The sequence below is a fragment of the Netta rufina genome, assembly GCF_964035555.1.
Source record: "Netta rufina genome assembly, chromosome: 1".
Lineage (NCBI taxonomy): Eukaryota > Metazoa > Chordata > Aves > Anseriformes > Anatidae > Netta > Netta rufina.
In genome coordinates this window covers 81,535,475-81,553,408 of record NC_140123.1, presented here as the reverse complement: position 1 = coordinate 81,553,408, position 17,934 = coordinate 81,535,475, and the positions used below count along the sequence as shown (strand labels likewise).

The following is a 17,934-nucleotide window of genomic DNA, read 5'->3' as shown; positions in this document are numbered from 1 at the left end:
GGAAGCTTAAATGCAGATTACATTCAGACCTTTAAAAGAATGAAATGTAACCCTTCCTTGTTTCTAGAACTAAAGCTATAGTTTATTTAACTCTAAAGGCATGGCAAGAATATTAAAAATTTCTCATTCTTCTCTTAGACTGACATACAGATGCATATATCATGCCTGGTATTTCCACATTAATTTGCACAGACATCCCTTTCTTCTTACAGAAATCCTTTCTAGATATGTTTAATTAAGGAAAGCTGTATGACCAGATTACTAAAAGTAATGAACTGACAGCTTGCATATATGGAGCTTTTTGCACGGTGATGTCAGTCCACGTTCCTGTATTCACATTGTATCTGGGATAGAGGCTGGTTACTGACGGAGAAAAATTAAAAAAAAAAAAAAAAAAAAAAGTGGAAAATGTAAAGCTTAATGCATTATTTTCCTGGGAAGTGCCTATCACTGTCTTCCGTTTCAGATTGCAATGTGTGCTCTCTATGTCTGGCTTGACTCCCAAGGTGATCCCTATGTAAGGAATCTCTCTGAGCATATGCCTATGTAAGGTTTTGAGTTGCTTAAAGGAAAGGCTCCAGATCTTCTGTCTCTTTCCCTAGCTTCCAATCCCACTCTCAGGAATGTCAGAACAAAACAAAAGGTTGGCAATAGCTGGATTTTTCTTTAGGTTATGTTTATGCTGCAGTTTGTTTGTGGGAGAAGGACTGTCTGTGTGCAGTAGATGGCCTTTATTTTTCCCAGAGAATGCACCAGACAGTTTCTTATTTGCTGTTTTATACAGAATAATCTGCTGTCATTAATCATTGCTGTAATGTAATTTCCATTTCAGTGTGTCTTCTGGACTGTTAGGGCTAAGCACATGGAAATTTTTCCTTGTGTATTATGATTGAGTATTGTATTTGGGATGGCAGTTTGGCTTGAGGTCTTAGACCTATGGTTTGCAACTGCAACTAAGGAAGATTTAATAATTTCTGTAAAATGTATGACTTCCTTTAAAATGTGAGGGGGAGTAAACTCCACCTCTTTTGCAAGGAGTAATGTCCTCTTAAAAAATAAAAATTAAAGAAAAATGGAAATAAATCTCAGAAAGCCTTGTCTTTTGTGTTTGTAGTGTCATCCTTGAATCTGGAGACACGTCCAACATTTCTGCTTTGGGTCATAGGTTTTTCAAGCAACAGCAGAATTAAATTACCAATATTTTTTTATTTTTTTTTTCATGGCTGCTATACAGAACCATATGAGTAGTTGTGAAATTATCTGGGGACTAAGTCTGTTCCATATTGCTTCAGCTGCTATTTGGAGAAGGCTAATAGCTGTGGCAGATGCAGAGATTCGGTTCAGTCACAAGGGGATAACACTCCAAATACAATACGAAGAGCTGAGTCTTTCTCCTTCTCTTTCTTCCCTCTAACTCAGAAACTGTGAAAGATTCAGAAGATAAATAAAGTTCTCTTTTTGTCCTTGTAGCTGGAGGAGATGAACTTCATATTTATTGAAAGGAGAATCAGCAAAGACTGGTATCAAGATCTGTACCTTGAGGAAGGGGTTAGGTGTGGAAATCACGAGATCTCATATTAGGATGTTACTGTTTTGAATTTCATTAATGGGGATTGCGCTTTTCATGGCTACCTCTACATAGTGTCAGGGTTGGTAAATTTATTTTGTCTGCTTCTCCATGGCTATTTCCATTGCTGCAGAGCAAGCAGTTGCAGTGTGCCGTACTCTCCTCTAGCAGCATAGCTATGGATGTACAGAGCTAAGGATGCACAGAGCATAACGAGGCCAAGAGAGGTTTCCCTCAGTTTTCCATGGTCAGTTTGAGCGTGGTGCCAAAGTCTTCTTGTTCAAGTGAGGGCAGCTAAGCAAGTAGCTACTGTTGCATTCAGTAATAAAGAGTCTTCTAAGAGCTGTGTGGCAAATAACTCCCTCCATGTAGAAGGAGTTGCAATATTTAGCTGAAGAGGGAATCTTAAATGCCACAGGGATTCTTTTCTTCAAGTGTCCTTGTGCTGCGATTTTTAAACAACCCTATCTCAATCTGTTTACTGATCACAGAATGTGACCTGACCTGAAAGAGAGTACTTTTTTCCTTCTTCTTGTTAAGAAGGGAAAAGGAGAGGGATGTATCTAAAGATCTGTAGCCACTGTTCGGCAGTGAAAATAGTCAATCTGATTTATTTGCTTGGGCAATGTTATTTTGCTGTTTGGAACCTCAGAGCAGATCCAGTGATGTAGGCGTGAAGTTTTGATGTTTCTACTACCAAGATGATGGGAAGTGCTTTTCTATGGCTGTGGTGTTACTTTGCGTAGTTTTGCTACTTAACTTGGTTGGCCTCAAATAAGTGGCAGCACTTTAGCAGGCAGTGACATTTTGAGCAGAAGAATCTTGGCCTCTTGGGCTGTTGGCCTGTAGAGAGTTTTTCCTTGAGGAATACTGACAAGTGTCCAGCAGTGGTATTCAAGGAAAATAGATAAATTATTTATAAGAAACATTGAAGTAGGTAAGAAGAAGAGAATGAATTTCAGAATAAAAAAGTTGTTATGAATCCAACTTTGTATCTTGTTTCTTCAAGTTAATTATTTCTAAGCACTATGTTGGAATTAGGGATTCCTGTAATAAATTCAGTGAAAAATTGGAATGCTTCTTGTAAAGGCTTGTGTCATCAAACAGGTAATGGCGATTGCTTTTGTGGGTCACAGATGTAATCTAGGAATAATTTAAAGTTGGCTTAATGCCACCAGTAGTAGCCTACCCATGTTAGTACTTTCACTACATACTGAGGGCATCGATTGATTGTAGTATTTTTAGTTGTAGATTACTGTCCATCAGTTACCCAGGTTTTTGTTATAAAGACCAGGAGAAGATTGACCAGGATTTTTTTTTGCCTGCTTTTCACTGAGAAAATTAAGAACATTTCTAATCCTTTATTGTTTCTTGCTGACCGTATGTATTAGTGACCTAACAGAAATGTACAATAAAAATGACTGCTGTGGTGAACATAATTTAGGAAATGGTGCTATTCTTGGCCTTCATGTATTTGTGAGAGTTAATATTTTTTAGGGATTTCTTCTTTTTTACAGGTTTGTATGATCTAGAAGTTAGGGCTACACCTAAGAAATAATGATTTTATTTTCTAGCTCTGCCACAGAGTTCCTCTGTAACTTCCATTAAATCGTTCTGTTGGCCAAATTGCCACACATGAATTTTTCAGTTATTAATGTGTATTGATTTTTTTCTTCAGATAGGCAGAGTTTTTCTGATTAACTGCAGTGGCATATCTAAAATTACTCAAAACTTCCAGGTATTTCAGCTATCTCTTCCTCAAGCTACCTGTTAGCAAAACTTGGGTTATACCTGCCTGGGTAATGCAGAAATCTGTTGGGATCGTGCATGGGGGTGATGGTAATTAAAATCTGGAAAACAGAGCATTTTAATATAGTGTTCCAGTGTTTTCGTGCTCTGCTGCTGAAAGGTTCAGAAAAGAACTATTTGCTCAAGTGTAGAGGTGGGGTAAGGGAAACATTAAGTCATCCTTGTGTGTTTCTTGACAATTCCCAGGGCTGCACCAGCTCTAGGCAGTTTTGATGGGTGCTTCAGGTGCTGCTCCATCTATTCCTGCCTAAGGAAAAAGGCCGAGGCACTGAATGACTTGTCTGAAATTGCATGAATGTGAGCTGTGGTTGTCTTGCTTATGCTATGCCAGAACCTGGAAGAGACCATTCTTAGGCTTCTTCCTACAGTTCATATGCCAAGAAAACCCTTTCCTGGCTAGGTGTGGGTCTTTTGGTGTGTCTTTCCACAACCCCAGAATTTTTGTTTGGCATATAGAACTATTGTTCTTAATCTTCTGTAAAACTGAATTTAATATATGTATATATATCCTTGGCTTTGGTTAGAATTGGCATTGTTGTACCCTGTTAATAACAGGTTAGGAAAGCCTTTTATTTTCCCTTAGAGCATTTTCAGATTGGTTTAAAGAAAAAAAAGCAAAATTATTGCTATTGTTACTGTTACTAAATATCATAAGAAAATTAGTCAGGTCTTGGAACAGAAAAACACTGGAAGACGTCTCTTCTTTTTTTTTTTTTTTTAATGCTTTTTCCAACATGGTGGAATTCCATCTTTTCCAACTTCCAAAATCTAAAAACAGATCCAAAGTTGTGCAACTATTTCGGATCTGCATAAATTCAGTACGATCTTCAATCAGCTATAAAGGTACACCATGGAAACTTGCATGTAAGGAGCTTAAGTGTTAAACGGCTATGGCTTACTTTGTGGGAGTTTTGTTCCGATTTTGAAGTATTCCTTATTCATTCTCTGCCTTATTTTCTGTATCTTGGTATAATGTATTTGGCCTATACATAGTTCAAATTGCAGTACTGGAGTTGATAGGCTGTATTTTGCAAGTAAACTAACAACAATCGTTATACAAGTAAAAATATTTAAGGAAAAGATACTTTGCCGTGCCAGATGTATTTGTTTTATATAAACTGTAAATGCAGTCAGCACTGAGGTTATTTAAGCCAGAAAATCTGGAACAGCTCATCATGTGTTACATATTCTTAATCGGAGCCAAGCACTGAAAGCAAGGAAATGTTTTTTCTAGTTCTCTTGAGAATTATTTATTTTACCTTCCACCCTACATTTAAATAATAAAGAGAACTTCCATCCTATCCTTAAAGGGGGAATTTGGTGAAAGTATCTCTGTCAGTATAGTAGGTTTATGTTACGAATAAATAACTGCCTGTTGTATGCAAAACTGCATTTAAGTCTGTTTTTGTAAATTTGAGAAACGGGAAAAGCTTTTTACAAGAAAAATGCTTCATCATTTGGTTCAACAGGGACACAAAGGGATAATTCATTTATGAAAAAGACAAGCTGACAGAGACGCAGCACCAGCGTGTTGCTTCTTGAGTTTTCTATTTTTTTAACTGATGTATGCAAGCTATGATTACCTTTTTCAACAGAAAGGCAAACCTCAAAATTTCTTTCAGAAAATCGTTTATCACTTAACCTAGTGCAAACAACTGCCTTTTTCATGTGCCAGTCATGTGCTTGATGAAGTGCCTGACCCTTAGTATGCTCAGCTTTGGTTTCCCTTTCAAACACAGGAAGCTAGAAGGCATTAATCTGTCTTTTGGTTGGATTATCTTTCTGCTGTTTATATGTGTAGGCCTTCTTCACAGACAGGCTTTGGTGTTCCCTTGAAAACACTGCCAACTTCAGAGAAATAACAAGCATGGAAAAAAAAATCCTTTTAGTTTTTAAGAGCAGCTAATTGGTGTATAATCAGTATATAGTTTACACAGCTATGCACAAGAACATACTTCTCAGCCTATTAAGGTTAAAATATGCATACAACATATGATGCAAACCCAAAATGAGGCATAAAAATTAATCGTACAAGAAACTTGAATTCAGCAAAATATTTATTCTTTGCTTTTAAATACCATATCTATATATCTGTAAGTAGTCTCCCAGATAATACACGTTACTTTTAAAAGTACTGCTTCTTGAACATAAATGCTTAGATGTTCTTTAGTCTTGGGTAAGCGTAACTTCATAGAAAGGCCAGGCTTTCAGTTCAGAGAGGCAGGAAAAGACACGAGTCTGTGTTGGGATGTGGGTGGTGACCAGAAAGAGACTTTATTCACGTGTAAGGTGAGGTGTGTGTAAGATCTGTAGCAGATTAATGCATTTGTTGTGGAGGTCTGTGAAAATAGCTCCATCCCATGCCGAAGGAAGGATCTTTACTTTTTCTCTTTCAACTCTCCAAAATGGAGAGCAACCTGTAGATGATGCATGGAAAAGTGGTGAAGCTCTTTCGCATTTTAGTTCAATCTTTCTTTTCTTCTAATGTAAATAATCCCCAATAATGAAGGTGAGGGGAATATAGCTAATTTCAGAGCTGATGAATAAGATGTATTCTGTTGAGGGCAGTTGTCTAACGTGTGAGCATTGTTCCTTGCACTATGGGGCCATGCCTTTGGATTCAATATCCTTTTATATAAATATGTTTATATAGCATGGGAAATCATAAAACAGTGCAATTTAAAATGAGTGCATTGTCTGTCCTAAACCGCAAAATGAGTTTAGTTCTTTTGGGATTTCTTTTGTAATTGTAACTATACTGAAAATCTGCCTAAAATAGGCTTATTCTGCAATACAGGGATAGGCGTTACACTTTATAAACTGGAGATTAGTCTGTTGACCATTGACATGGGTCTTTTTGTTTGTTTTGTTTTGTCTGGAAGAAAGATCTCAATGCTGTCTTCTTGGCAACAGTGGAACGGGTTCTTGCTTGTGCTTTTCAAGCAGATCTTGTTTCCAGCTCCTATTTAAATACTGACTTAATATATTTAAAATGTAAACTTTTTTTTTCTTTGTTATGGTCAATTGCCACCCTGGTTTCACTTAAAGTCTCATTATCTATCCAGATTCCAATCGCTTATTCCAGTGAGATCATATCCTTTCTTGTCATATAAAGTGGAGTGCCCCCCGTCTTATTTTTTCCTAAGTGCTTACCCTTTCTTTACAATTGCTCCTTCCTGGTATTCTGCACAATGCACAAATGCTGAACCCTGACGTAGGCTCTGCAATTTTGCATAGTCGTATCCAAGCACTGCTGTGGGACCTTACTAAGTATCATGAGGCTCTGTGCAGGAGTAGCCTGTGAAAGTCAGTTGCAGAAATCCCTCTTGGATTGAATTGTAATTCCAAGATAACACTTCTCTCTGGGCGGTTTTCTTTGCCTAGATGGCAGTCTTCTTGTGCGTCATCTGGTTAGCTCTGGGAATCTCATTTATGGACTCTGCTGTAAAAACACCAAACTAAAATACAGCCACAAAGAGTTTACGATATATATGTGTGTGTGTGTGTGTGTATGTGTTACATATATGTGTGTATAAAAAACAATAAAACACACACATATGTATATGAAACAAGGTAACACATGACTAGAAAAAAGGGAAAATGCATTAATTGAGTGATTGGTGGCAGTCTAACTTTTTAGGTTTTTTATTGCAGAAAGAGTACACTTGTTTTAGTGACAGATTTAAATGTGGGTCTGTATTTGGCAATTAGGAGAGTGGTATGGAGAAAACCACTGTTTTGGAGATGGATATGGAGAAGTGGTATGGAAAAAGTGGTATGATGATGTTGATTTTAAAATTCAACAGGCAGTGATGAGTGCTGACATCAATGACAAAGAAGCAGCAGAAGAAAACCTTTTCATACAGTCTGAAGAGATTTGGGGGATGGAGTTGTAGGAAAGGAATCAATGATCTGCATTCTGAGCAGCTTACAGATGACAGCTTACTGAAACAGGGAGGCGGTTCTGGAGGCAAATGAGGACATGAGTTAGGTTTGTTGTATTTTTGTTAAAGGTAGACCTCAGGTATATTTGTATCAGTGGGAAAGCAGAGATAAGTGAATTCTCAAGGAAGACATTGAAAGGGACCAGGTGAAGTCACCACAAGGACAGCTGAAAGAATTTAGGAAGAGAAAGCAACTACTAAAGGGTAGGGATGCCTCTGGGAAGTATATACAGGAACAACGTAGATGTCTGTCTGAGCTCCTCCCATTAGGCTCACTATGTATTACCAACAGAGAAAAATAGGCTCTGATCTCATCCAAAATTGAGTCAAAGGAGTCATATCCTGAAAGTAATTGTCCTTTGACTCTGAGGAGAACATGGTATAGCTTGCCTGTATGTAAGCTGTATAACCCACCCTTTAAGTTTGTGCCTTTGACAAGAGCTATGAGAAGGAACTGCGAAGTATGAGCATGAGAGAAGTCTTTGAGTAGGTCTGCAGCTTTCCTCTGAAAGGGGTTGAATGGAGAGACAGAGAGAGAAGTAGGGAAAGTGAACTCTGGGGAATGAGCTTGGATTGCAAGAGAGAGATTGGGGTAGTTGGGGATGAAGAAATTTATTTAAAAGTGTGGTAGATCTGAAGGAGGATAAGGAAATCTGTAGTGTAGGAGTTCAGACTAATAACAGGATTTTTCTGAGGTGTCCTTCAAAATATACATGAGTAGAAGCTGAGAAGACAGTGAGCTGGCCAAGTGTATCTTAGTACATTAAAAACCTGACTTTTCTGTATACACGAGCACAGTCAGGAAGACTCCATTTTACTGCCTCTGGAAGATTGCTGGAAAAGTGATTTCTGGAGTATGGGTAAAATATGTTTCAGTATACACACTGCTATATTTGATGTATGATACAATCTTCACCACAATGTTAAACAATCAGCAGGGAGTTACCTGTCCTGGAAAAAATGTCTCCTCTTGCATTGTCTCCTGGACTTACCAGGTTTCTGTAGTTATTTATCATAATATATATAACTGAGGATCTGAACGGCCAGTCTGGAGACATTCGTTTTTCTGGGTTGATGGCAGAGGAAGTGACTTGACCATTGAATTAAGATGCCTGAAATTTAATGAGATGAGTCTGGGACAGAGAAACAAAATGACTTCTAGAGAATTAAACCTCCTTTTAAGGCTGTTTCTATCTATACTGACTTCCTTTCAGACTCCTCTCAGATCACAGGTCCAGTGATTGTACGTTTTTACGAAACATAAATGGCAGATATCCTTTTTGGCCAGGCAAACTATTTGGGACCTTTATCCCAAAATGAACTTCTGATTCACAGACTGAAAAACAGAGGATCCCCAAACCTTTTGATATTCTTTTTACAAGTAGTTTATGCAAGTATCTCAAAAATACTCCACTAGAAGAAAGACTTTAACAATTTCATACATTTGCTGTTCTTCTCTTTAGTAAATATGAATTTTTATTTAATCAGTTAGAGATTTTTTTTCCCTACCTAAAAGCTTTGCAGTATGTTTTACATCTCTGAAATATGGAAATCCCATACATTTTCTAACAGTTGTGCTAGACTTTGGTAGCTCACTTTCATCACAGAATGTGATAGTTGTCCAAAAGGTCCTAGCCAAGAGCAAATGTGTTATCAAATTCAGGTGCAGAATGTTTTGCTGTTAGCAGTTATCACAAAATCTCCTTTAACACAAGCCAAAATCAATAAACTAGTACTAAATAGCAGAGCCTTTCTTGTTACAGTAACACCAGAAGCAAGAAGTCTGAAGCTTCCTGTTGTGGTAAAACTAGGCTTTCCCATCACAAAAGAGGCTGTTTATTTTTTCACAAGTTTCTGGAGAGAAGTGTCTCCCTGCTGCCAGCAGTTCCCTCCGTATCAATGCTGTGGGAGAAGTTCCTCAGCCTAGCAGGGCCCAGCTGCCTTTGAGCTCTGTCCATGACCTGCTGCCCCCAGACTCCAGCAGGCCGTGTCCATCTCCTTTAATCTTTCGTCTAGGTGTGGTGGGATTCGCAAGACCAGCGCGGCTAACTTGATTTGGAAAAGTACAGGCTGACCTTTCTCCCCCATCTCCTTGCGTGACTTTCTGTGATTGAGAAATGGCAGAAGACAAGCAGGGTGGCTCACATGAAACCGAGCCTTGGAGTGAGTCACTGGGGGTCACTGCACGTTCCCCAGTGACCAGCCAGGAGTATCTGCGCCTCGTGGCTGGCTGCTGTGATAGAAGAGAGTCAGACTTCCTATTCTGTGCTAGAGAAGACAAAAAAAAGGAGCAACGCAGGGATGCTGTCAAGGAATATAAAACACAACCCGATCTGGAATGACAATTTGGGGTCAAGAGAGTGTACTTTTACTGTACAAGCTAATAACTTTTCTATGAGCCTTGAACTTTGCTTGGGTGCTTTAAGCTGAGTCAAGAACACTTGTCTTTCCTGGAGGTAGTCTTGATGAATGTGTAACTTCTGAGTTAAATATGCCCATCTTAGGCTGCTCTCATGCTGACAGTCAGGTCTGTAGCTCAGTACAGTTTTACCTTTGCCTGCTTGGATCACAGCTGGGGTGGTGCTGTGTTGCTTTTATGAGGACAGAGGATGCTGTGCTGGAACCAGGGGTTTGTGGCTGGTGGCATCTTCCTTCCCCATTCGTAGGTGCCAGTAGGTACTGAGAAGAGCCAGTCATGTCAAGGTGAGATACAGCACTAATGAGCTTAATGAGGAAGCTGGAGGCCTCTGGCTCCTGTGACAAACATGAAAACCTTTGAATGATTGCCAGGGTTTTAGGTGAAAGGCAGTGCCTGTCAACAGCTCCCTTGGCTCTCCTTCACATTGTTCTTAACCCAGGAAGCATCCCTCTGTGCAGGTGATTTGTGGATGTATGTGAAAGCTTAATGTAAATATATTTCTTTGTACTTTTTTTTCCTCTGACTGTATATTTTAAAAATAGCTCCATACCTTTTGTCTCCGGACTGGGACAGTGTGACTTGCGTTGCTGCTGTTGCATCACTTTGGTGCAGGAAACTTTTTGACTTCTGTGTACTTAGACCAGAAGAAAACTACAATCATGATTCAAGAGCTTCCTCTGCAGATGGAATGACATTTATAAGCCCAAATAGGGATAAACTTCTGAAGACAATGATGAGAATGTGCCCAGCAAAAAGGCCCCGTGGCTGCTGTTAGGAAGGTTTGGCACTGTCTCGATGCTCTCAATGAGCTGAACGCTGTTCTGCTTAGAACTGCCCTGTGGGACCTCTGTGAACCAACTGCGGGTCTGGGTTTTGGTTGGGAGTGTGTGTGTGTATCTGTGCGGGGATTTAACTCTGAAGGCGTCTGGTGATTTAACAACCCATGGGCAGCTTGGCCCTACCATGCTGTTCTCTCACTCCCCCTTCTCAGAAGGACAGGTGGAGAAAATAGAGAAAAAAAGAAAAAGCTCATGGCTTGAGAGATAGGGAGCAGTTTAATTAGAGGAAAAGAAAACAAACAAACAAAGAAAAAAACAAAAACAAAGGCCACACAGAAGCAAAAGGAGAAAACAAACATTCTTTACTTCCCATTAGCAAGCGATGTTCAGCCACACCTTGGGAAGCAGGGCCTCAATACACGTAGTGATTGCTTGGGAAGACCAGGGGCCTGGATGATCCTTGAGGCACATTGTTTGTGCTGATTTATGATCTGTCATAGATTCTGTCAAACATTTTATTTCCAGGAATTGATACAGGTTTTAAAAACATCCTTCTGATAAAGTGATGTGCCTGGAATGAACTTTTCACTCCACTAATGTTAATTATTTTTCATACACAGTGTAAAGTACTTTGATTCATCTGCTTAAAAGCCCCCAAAGTTAGGGAAATTTGCTCTGCCATAACTAGATATGAAAAACAGATATCAGGCAGTGCTGATAATGCATGGCTTGGATTATTCTGAGTAGGATGGCATTATTAGCTATGTAGGCTTTCAGTTTTCAGATTCCTATATAATGTAGGTGCAGCAACTTGAGTAACAAGATACTATGCATACAAAGGTATATTTCCTGTTTCTACTGGCATGATACTTCCTAAATTTTATTCGTTGAATATTTCATGAATCTTTCATCTTATTTCAGAATTTCTTCCCATACTGTCTACTCCAGCACTATCAAGATGCTCATGGCACGGGAAGTTGTGCTGCTGTTTGTGGTGCACTGTGATGTACCCTACTGTTTACCATATTTTTTTTACAGTTGTCTCACTGCTTTCTAATGCTATGTCACAGTTAAGATGCGCCAGTAATTTGCAGTAATTCCTATTCTACATTTTTCTGCATTTCCTTTTCAATTGTATCTGCTTTAGCCTGCTTCTTGCTTGGTGTAATTGCAGTATCATCCTCTTTACAAATTCAGTGCATGTTGCTGACGATGGTTATTTTCTAAGCTCCTTCATAGGGTGGCTGTGCTCAACAAAGGGGTGAAACGTGGAGGTGTTGGCAAGTGGCTGACTGTTGCTTCTTGGCCCCAAGCACAAGATTGCGATATGGGAGATTATTATTAGCTGTCATACAGCAAGAGCCGTTCTTTCCTAACTTCGGTACCTACTTTATTTAGAAACTGAAACAGAGGCTAGCAGAGGTCCTCCTGGTGAGAAGCAGCTCACTGCAGTACCTGCATTCGCTTGGAACAATACTGAAGTCAGCGTCAGCATGGTGCCATTACCGTGGTCCTCTGCGTGGGCTGCATAGCCCAGCGAAGCACTTCATGCTTGTTGCTGTTTACTACAGCATCTGCTGTGGGATGCATCTTCGTAAATTAGCCACTGAGGTCCACAGGCCACTCCAGAGAGTATGGGCACTGCAAGGCTCCTGGCCACCTGTGGCAGCTTGGGCTACATCTGCTCTCCCCAGCAATCCTTGGCTGCTCCAGAATCTGTTTCTGACACTCTTTTCTCTAGGGACAAGATTTCCTCAGCTTTGTCCAGCTCCAGCACTCAGCCTGGCGCCGTATTCATTGCTTGGATTTCTTGAGCCACGAGAAATTTTTCTTGCCACGAGAGAAGACAAGGGTAATGCTGCGTTGGGTGATCCACCAGGGTGTGGTAGGGTCTCAGCTGTCCAGCAGCTTGAATCTAAGCCATCACATACATTTAAGCATTTTTTTTTTTATGTTATTTTTACTCTGAGTCATGCATTTTCCTGTTGGCTGTCATCTTCTCTCCCTGGGGATCTTTCAATGGTAAAAATAACAAATAAAAATACCCTCAGACAAGCTTCAGTCATTAGCACCATTTGTTTTAAATACACTTAAATGCTGTATTTTTTTATTTCCCTGCTTCATTTAGTATTATAGATACCTTGTGACAGATTACAGATGTCCCTGATCTGTAGGCTGGTATCCAGCTCTGTATGAGCTGTAAAATGCAGTGTCAGCCATTATTACTTCATTTGTGCAACTACTTGATATTTTGTCAGGCCTAGGAATACTTTGTGAGACTACTGACTCAGCATAGCGTTATCCTAAATTACGTGGGTCGTTGTTACTTCTGGGAATTCAGGAGAGGTCAGGAAGTGTCCGGGAAATGATTTAAATGAAAAAGCTCCAGTGACCTAAGGAAAACCAGTTTTGCTCACATGCCTGGCAGCTACAGGGGAAAACAAAAGTATTAAACATTGAAAAGCAAGCCTGAGGCTGTGCATTCAGAACCATGTTCAGCCAGCACTGCCACCAAAAAAAAAAAAAAAAAAAAAAAAGCCATCTTTCCTCTATTTTTCTTCTTTCCATGCTCTGGTGCAGGCATTTGGCTGCTGCGTGATGGGCTGGATTAGGAGAATGACCAGTGTTAACATTAAACTAGAAAAGTTTAAAAGGAAAAGTGCAGAGGTTGTTTTTAATAGCGGGGTCAGTTCTCTGCCCAGCTCTCCACACTGCTGCCCAAATCCTTCAGGAGGGAGAGGAGCGTTGCAGGGGCTGGAAGAAGCAGTGAGCAGCAGCGCTGCCTTTTCTTTGCTTGCAAATGAAGTCGTCCTAAAAGTGCTGTGAGATGGTGATGGTCTGTCAGGCTATTTCAGACATGGTTCATGGTCCTTGGTTAAAACAGCTCCTAAAGAAAACAGATGCTGTCTTTTCAGTTTGAGTGGTTTGTTGCTTTCCCCTTTATCTTTCACTGGGGAGGTACAGGGCTTGGTCAGTGCCCCAAAAACCCAGCATCCAGTTGTGTATAGACCCCTTCTCCTCTGCCCCGCTTCTTCTTGTGGCGGCAGAACATTTTTGGAAATGGATTTCATTACAGATGCAGCTGATATGAGACAGAGACCTATTTATTCACAACCTTTAACTTTGAGGAAGTAACTTGTAATTCGTGTAGTGAGTGTAATAGAAAAGAGGAACTTGACAGCTATTTTTAGGAAAAGATAGTGCTTATCCCAGCAAAACTAGAAAAGATGTAGAGACATTGCAGACTTTAAACCTAGACAGACTTTTTTTTTCCTCGGTTTTAAGGTGAAGGAGTTTCTATTCATGTGTTCCTCATTGACTGGTTCTCCAGTTATGTTTTTGTTTCTATTAAAAATGATATTCTTCTATGCCATTTCATGAAAATCACACTGAAAACAAAACTGGTAGTGTCAGAGAAATAGGAAAGCTAATAGAGTGCTTTCAAATGCACAATATAAGCTGAATAGCAGGAAAAAACAGACTTTTTTTCCTAATTTCTGTAATTTACAGTAATTGTAACAACTAGATAAACAGTCTCATTGCAAAGTTTAATTAAATAATTCTGTTTCCACTTATACAACAAAACTCAAACTAAAGGGTCTGTTAAATCTAGAGGAAGATATTTACCTGCATGTTAATGCATCATCCGAACAGCTGACACAAGAGCTGTCCTGAAAGACTACAACTCAGAAGGAGAGGGTGAGCAGCCAGGTAGTGCCAGGTGTACAGATGCCATCAAAAGGGCTGCCAAGAAGGCAAGGTGTGAAACCAACCTGTCTGCCTTGCCTGGGATCAGAAATCTGGTCAAGCAGAGAGCTTGGAAAACATTTGTTTCTGAAACAGAAAATATTTTGTACCTGTGAAGGAAGAGTGCCAGTCAGGTGAAATTTCCTGGTGTATTGAGGTGGCTTAGTTTCAGGGACTGATATATAACATTGTCAAGAGGAAGAAACAGTTTATGGAGAACAGAACACAAACAAAGAGAAGGCCAGTAAGCTAAAAGAAATTGTTTATTTCCACACGGACAGCTCCAGCGTGTTGATTGACGTGACAGTAAGGAGCCTTAGGCAGTGTCCAGGTGAAAGTTTGTGGAGGTAGCCCCATGCTGAGATGCTGGAACAGGAGTAGTTTGTGTGAATGCTGCAGTGGGGGAAAAAAGGTAAGGGTTTGATGGCAGCTTCAGTAGGGTGTCTTGGATGCCAGTGCATTCTTGGAGAGATTTAGAGCTGTGCAACTGGATTTCAGGAATTAGTTAAATTGACAAGGAGTTTTCTCCTCGCACAGATCAGAACTGACACAAAGCTGTCTCCACTCACAGCACATCGTCAGGAGCAGAACTGGTTGTGGCCTTAGAGGCAGAGCCGAAGGGTGGTAGGGTGAAGAGTCACACAACTCTTCATGGCATGCCCAGATGTATGGAGGAGGGCAATCTGTGTCAGCTGCTGGATGAGGGAGACTTGCAACAAGCAAGGTGACAGGCTTTGATGGGGAGTTCTGCACAGAGAGCTCACCACAGCTGGTGGCTGTGTGGCTTAGAAGATGGGATTTGGTATGGCCAAGTATGACTGTGTTATTTCTCTACAGAAATGCTTCGGTGTATAATTAAAAACCCACTGAAAGCTAGTAAAAAACCTGAAAATACAAGGTAAGTTAAAATCATTAAAAATATGGTTGCCAGTAGATGTCTTGAGTAAGAAACAGACTGCTTATTTTCTTAATCAGTTACTATTCTGAATTTTATATGGGAAGTTACTGTGCCACACATAGGAGATAGTTTTATGGAAATCAAAAGGCAGCCTTTTCATATAAAGACAAAATAGAGCAATTGCATGTTCTGCAATCAACCTGGAGAAAGTTCTGTGCCATGAAACTGGGGATGCAATGTGAACTGACCATGTCTGGAAGGAGGCAAAGTGATTAAAAAGTAGCTCCTCAGTTTGTTTGAAGTATCTCCCTTTGCTCTGTCCTGGGTGAGCCTCGCCATTTGTGTTTTAAAATTCATTGCTTGATTTGCAAGAGTGGCAAAGAATGGTGCTCAAGTGGTCATTTGAAGTGTATTTGGAAAATTTACAGCATCTTTGGGACCGAAGGATATTTAATGTGGGAGTGGATGCTTTTTGTGTCCTTTGCAGTCCCCCCTGTAGAGGAGGCAGCTCATTAGTGGCTGTCTCATTATGTAAGGTATTAGAGATTACATTAGATTCCCACCTAAGCATTTCGGTTTAAGTATTGGACCCAATTTAGGGAAACTACTACTGCTCTGAAGAAATTTTTTAAAATAAATTCAGGGAAAACAGGCAATTGATTCATACACAGTGCAGAATGCTATGAGGATTTTGTTTTCTTCAGTTCTCTTCTTGCCAAGTTCTTACAGCACAAAACATAGCGTGGTAGTTGGAACTGGAACTTAATTTTCCAGGTCCTATAGGAAACTTACCATAAAGCTGGGCCTTTTCTAGAAGCTTTTGCTACTATGAGTTTTAGTCCAATATCCTAATGGAACAAATCTTGCTTGAAAGCATTGCCCTCCTTCCCTTGGCTGTTTGGAGCCTGCTGGAGATTACTGGCTAGATTTGACAGAAGAGCAGAGGTCTCAAGGGCATCTTTAGCAACACAATGGTTCTTTTAAGGTGACAGCTGAATAGAGGAGTATAACAACTAATTATCTTGAGTGAAAACCTCCATATGTAGAGGCAGCAGCCAGTGGCCAAGTGGCATGGGTGTGCTGGGCAGGCAGGAGGTAGCTGGGTTGCTCTGCAGCAGTCCCAATGTGTGCTCCCAGGTGTAGGATGTGAGTGGGAGCTGGGGCAAGGGTGGTGCTGGAGGCTGAGGTGCCTCTAAGGTATTACATCCGAATCCATGGGTCTCTAAGCTTAGTTAATTCTGCTGCTTATGAAACAACTTCTCAAGGTTTTTGGCTGCCCTGTTCCTCATACAAAGCTTAAATGTTTGAGTAATACGCAGATATACAGAAACATTTCACGTATTTCTACGCACACGAAGCCATTCCTCTGTGACTCATCTTATGCCAACTTTGTCAAAATATAAAGGGGAGCAAAAATGCTGAAGTTTATCTTCTTGATTTCTCTTTGAGGTTAAGAATGTAAATAAACAGCAGCTCTGGAGGATTTGGGTATAACAATGACAAATCCGTTTCCCCATGTGTTTCAGTTACCTAAACAGAAGAAGTCTTGCCAGTTAGCAAGCAAGATAGGGATGAAGAGTGCTGAAGAGGGGCTGTCTCCAGCTCCCTGGTGAAATGCCAGTCCTTGTAGTCTGCAGCTCTCATATTTGCTGTCTGATCCCAAGTGGCATTTACTGCAAATAAGATCCTAAGGGAGTTCATTTCAGCCTGGTGAGCTGGAGGATGGGTTATACTAACATGAGGTTTGTAAACAAGGGAAGGCATCAAATACGTGAAATCCACTTTCTGTGGGTTTGCTGACAGCTCCCACCTAGTTGCAATAATATACTTTGCTCTCAGCATCTTCTCCTGTCAGAGGCTGACTCACGGGAAGGAGAGTGCCTCAGAGCAGCTTGGTTGGATTTTCGCAATCTAGCTGTAGACAAGAAAGATTAATAACCGAGAAATAGTACGGAATCATGTGGGATGAGGGGATTAAAGGGTGACTTTTAAATATAGTCATAGCATAGCTGGAGTTGGAAGGCAGCCCCAGAGATGGTCTAGTCCCACGACTCAAGCAGGGTCAACTAGACCAAGCTGCCCAGGACCACGTCCAGTTGGATGGAGGCTCTGGGCAACCTGCTCCAGTGCTTGACCACCCTTCCAGTGGAAGGGAAAGGGAAAATAAAGGAAATAAATGATAAGAAAAACAGTATATATATTCTGTTAACAGATAGAGGTTCTGATCCAGTGAGATCCCTGCTTTTCTGCTTTTCTAGGTTCTGGACAAATACGAACATGCTGTGCAGACAGGGACTTGTAGCTTTGAATGCTCAGGGCACAAGTTCAGAGTTACTGCAGAAGTGAAGCCACACCATGCTTCAGTCTAGTTTCTTAAAATGCAGACTTATTATTTTGTATTTGCGAAGACTTTTTGGAGGAGAGCACTCTAGAAAGTGTCACCGTACATGTGAGAAAAAAGATAAATAGGAGAAGGATGGAAAGGTATCAGGGAAGGCTGAGGGGAATGCATTGTGGATGGAGTGAGAGCACAGCAAAAAAAGCAGACATTAGTAAATGTTGGCTATAGCAGGTGCTGAAAGACTGGAAAGGTCGGGGGTGTTGTTATAATGCAGGGCAAAGACTTGCTGAGCTGTGCCTGCCTTTCCTACAAACGCTCCCCTATTAGAACAGGAACTCTAGCATAGGTAGCTCAAGTAACCATCGTGTGGTCAGCGGGGCCCAGTAATGCATTGCATCCTTAAACTGGCAGCTTTAAACAGGGAAGCTTT

General features: G+C 40.5%; 1 protein-coding gene across 2 annotated transcripts in view; it reads left to right on the top strand.

Annotated features, from left to right (window-relative positions):
• The window catches only part of SH3KBP1 (SH3 domain containing kinase binding protein 1), a 219,892-nt gene that overhangs the window by 77,137 nt on the left and 124,821 nt on the right, over positions 1–17,934 (top strand). The gene's annotated exons all lie outside the window — the stretch shown is intronic.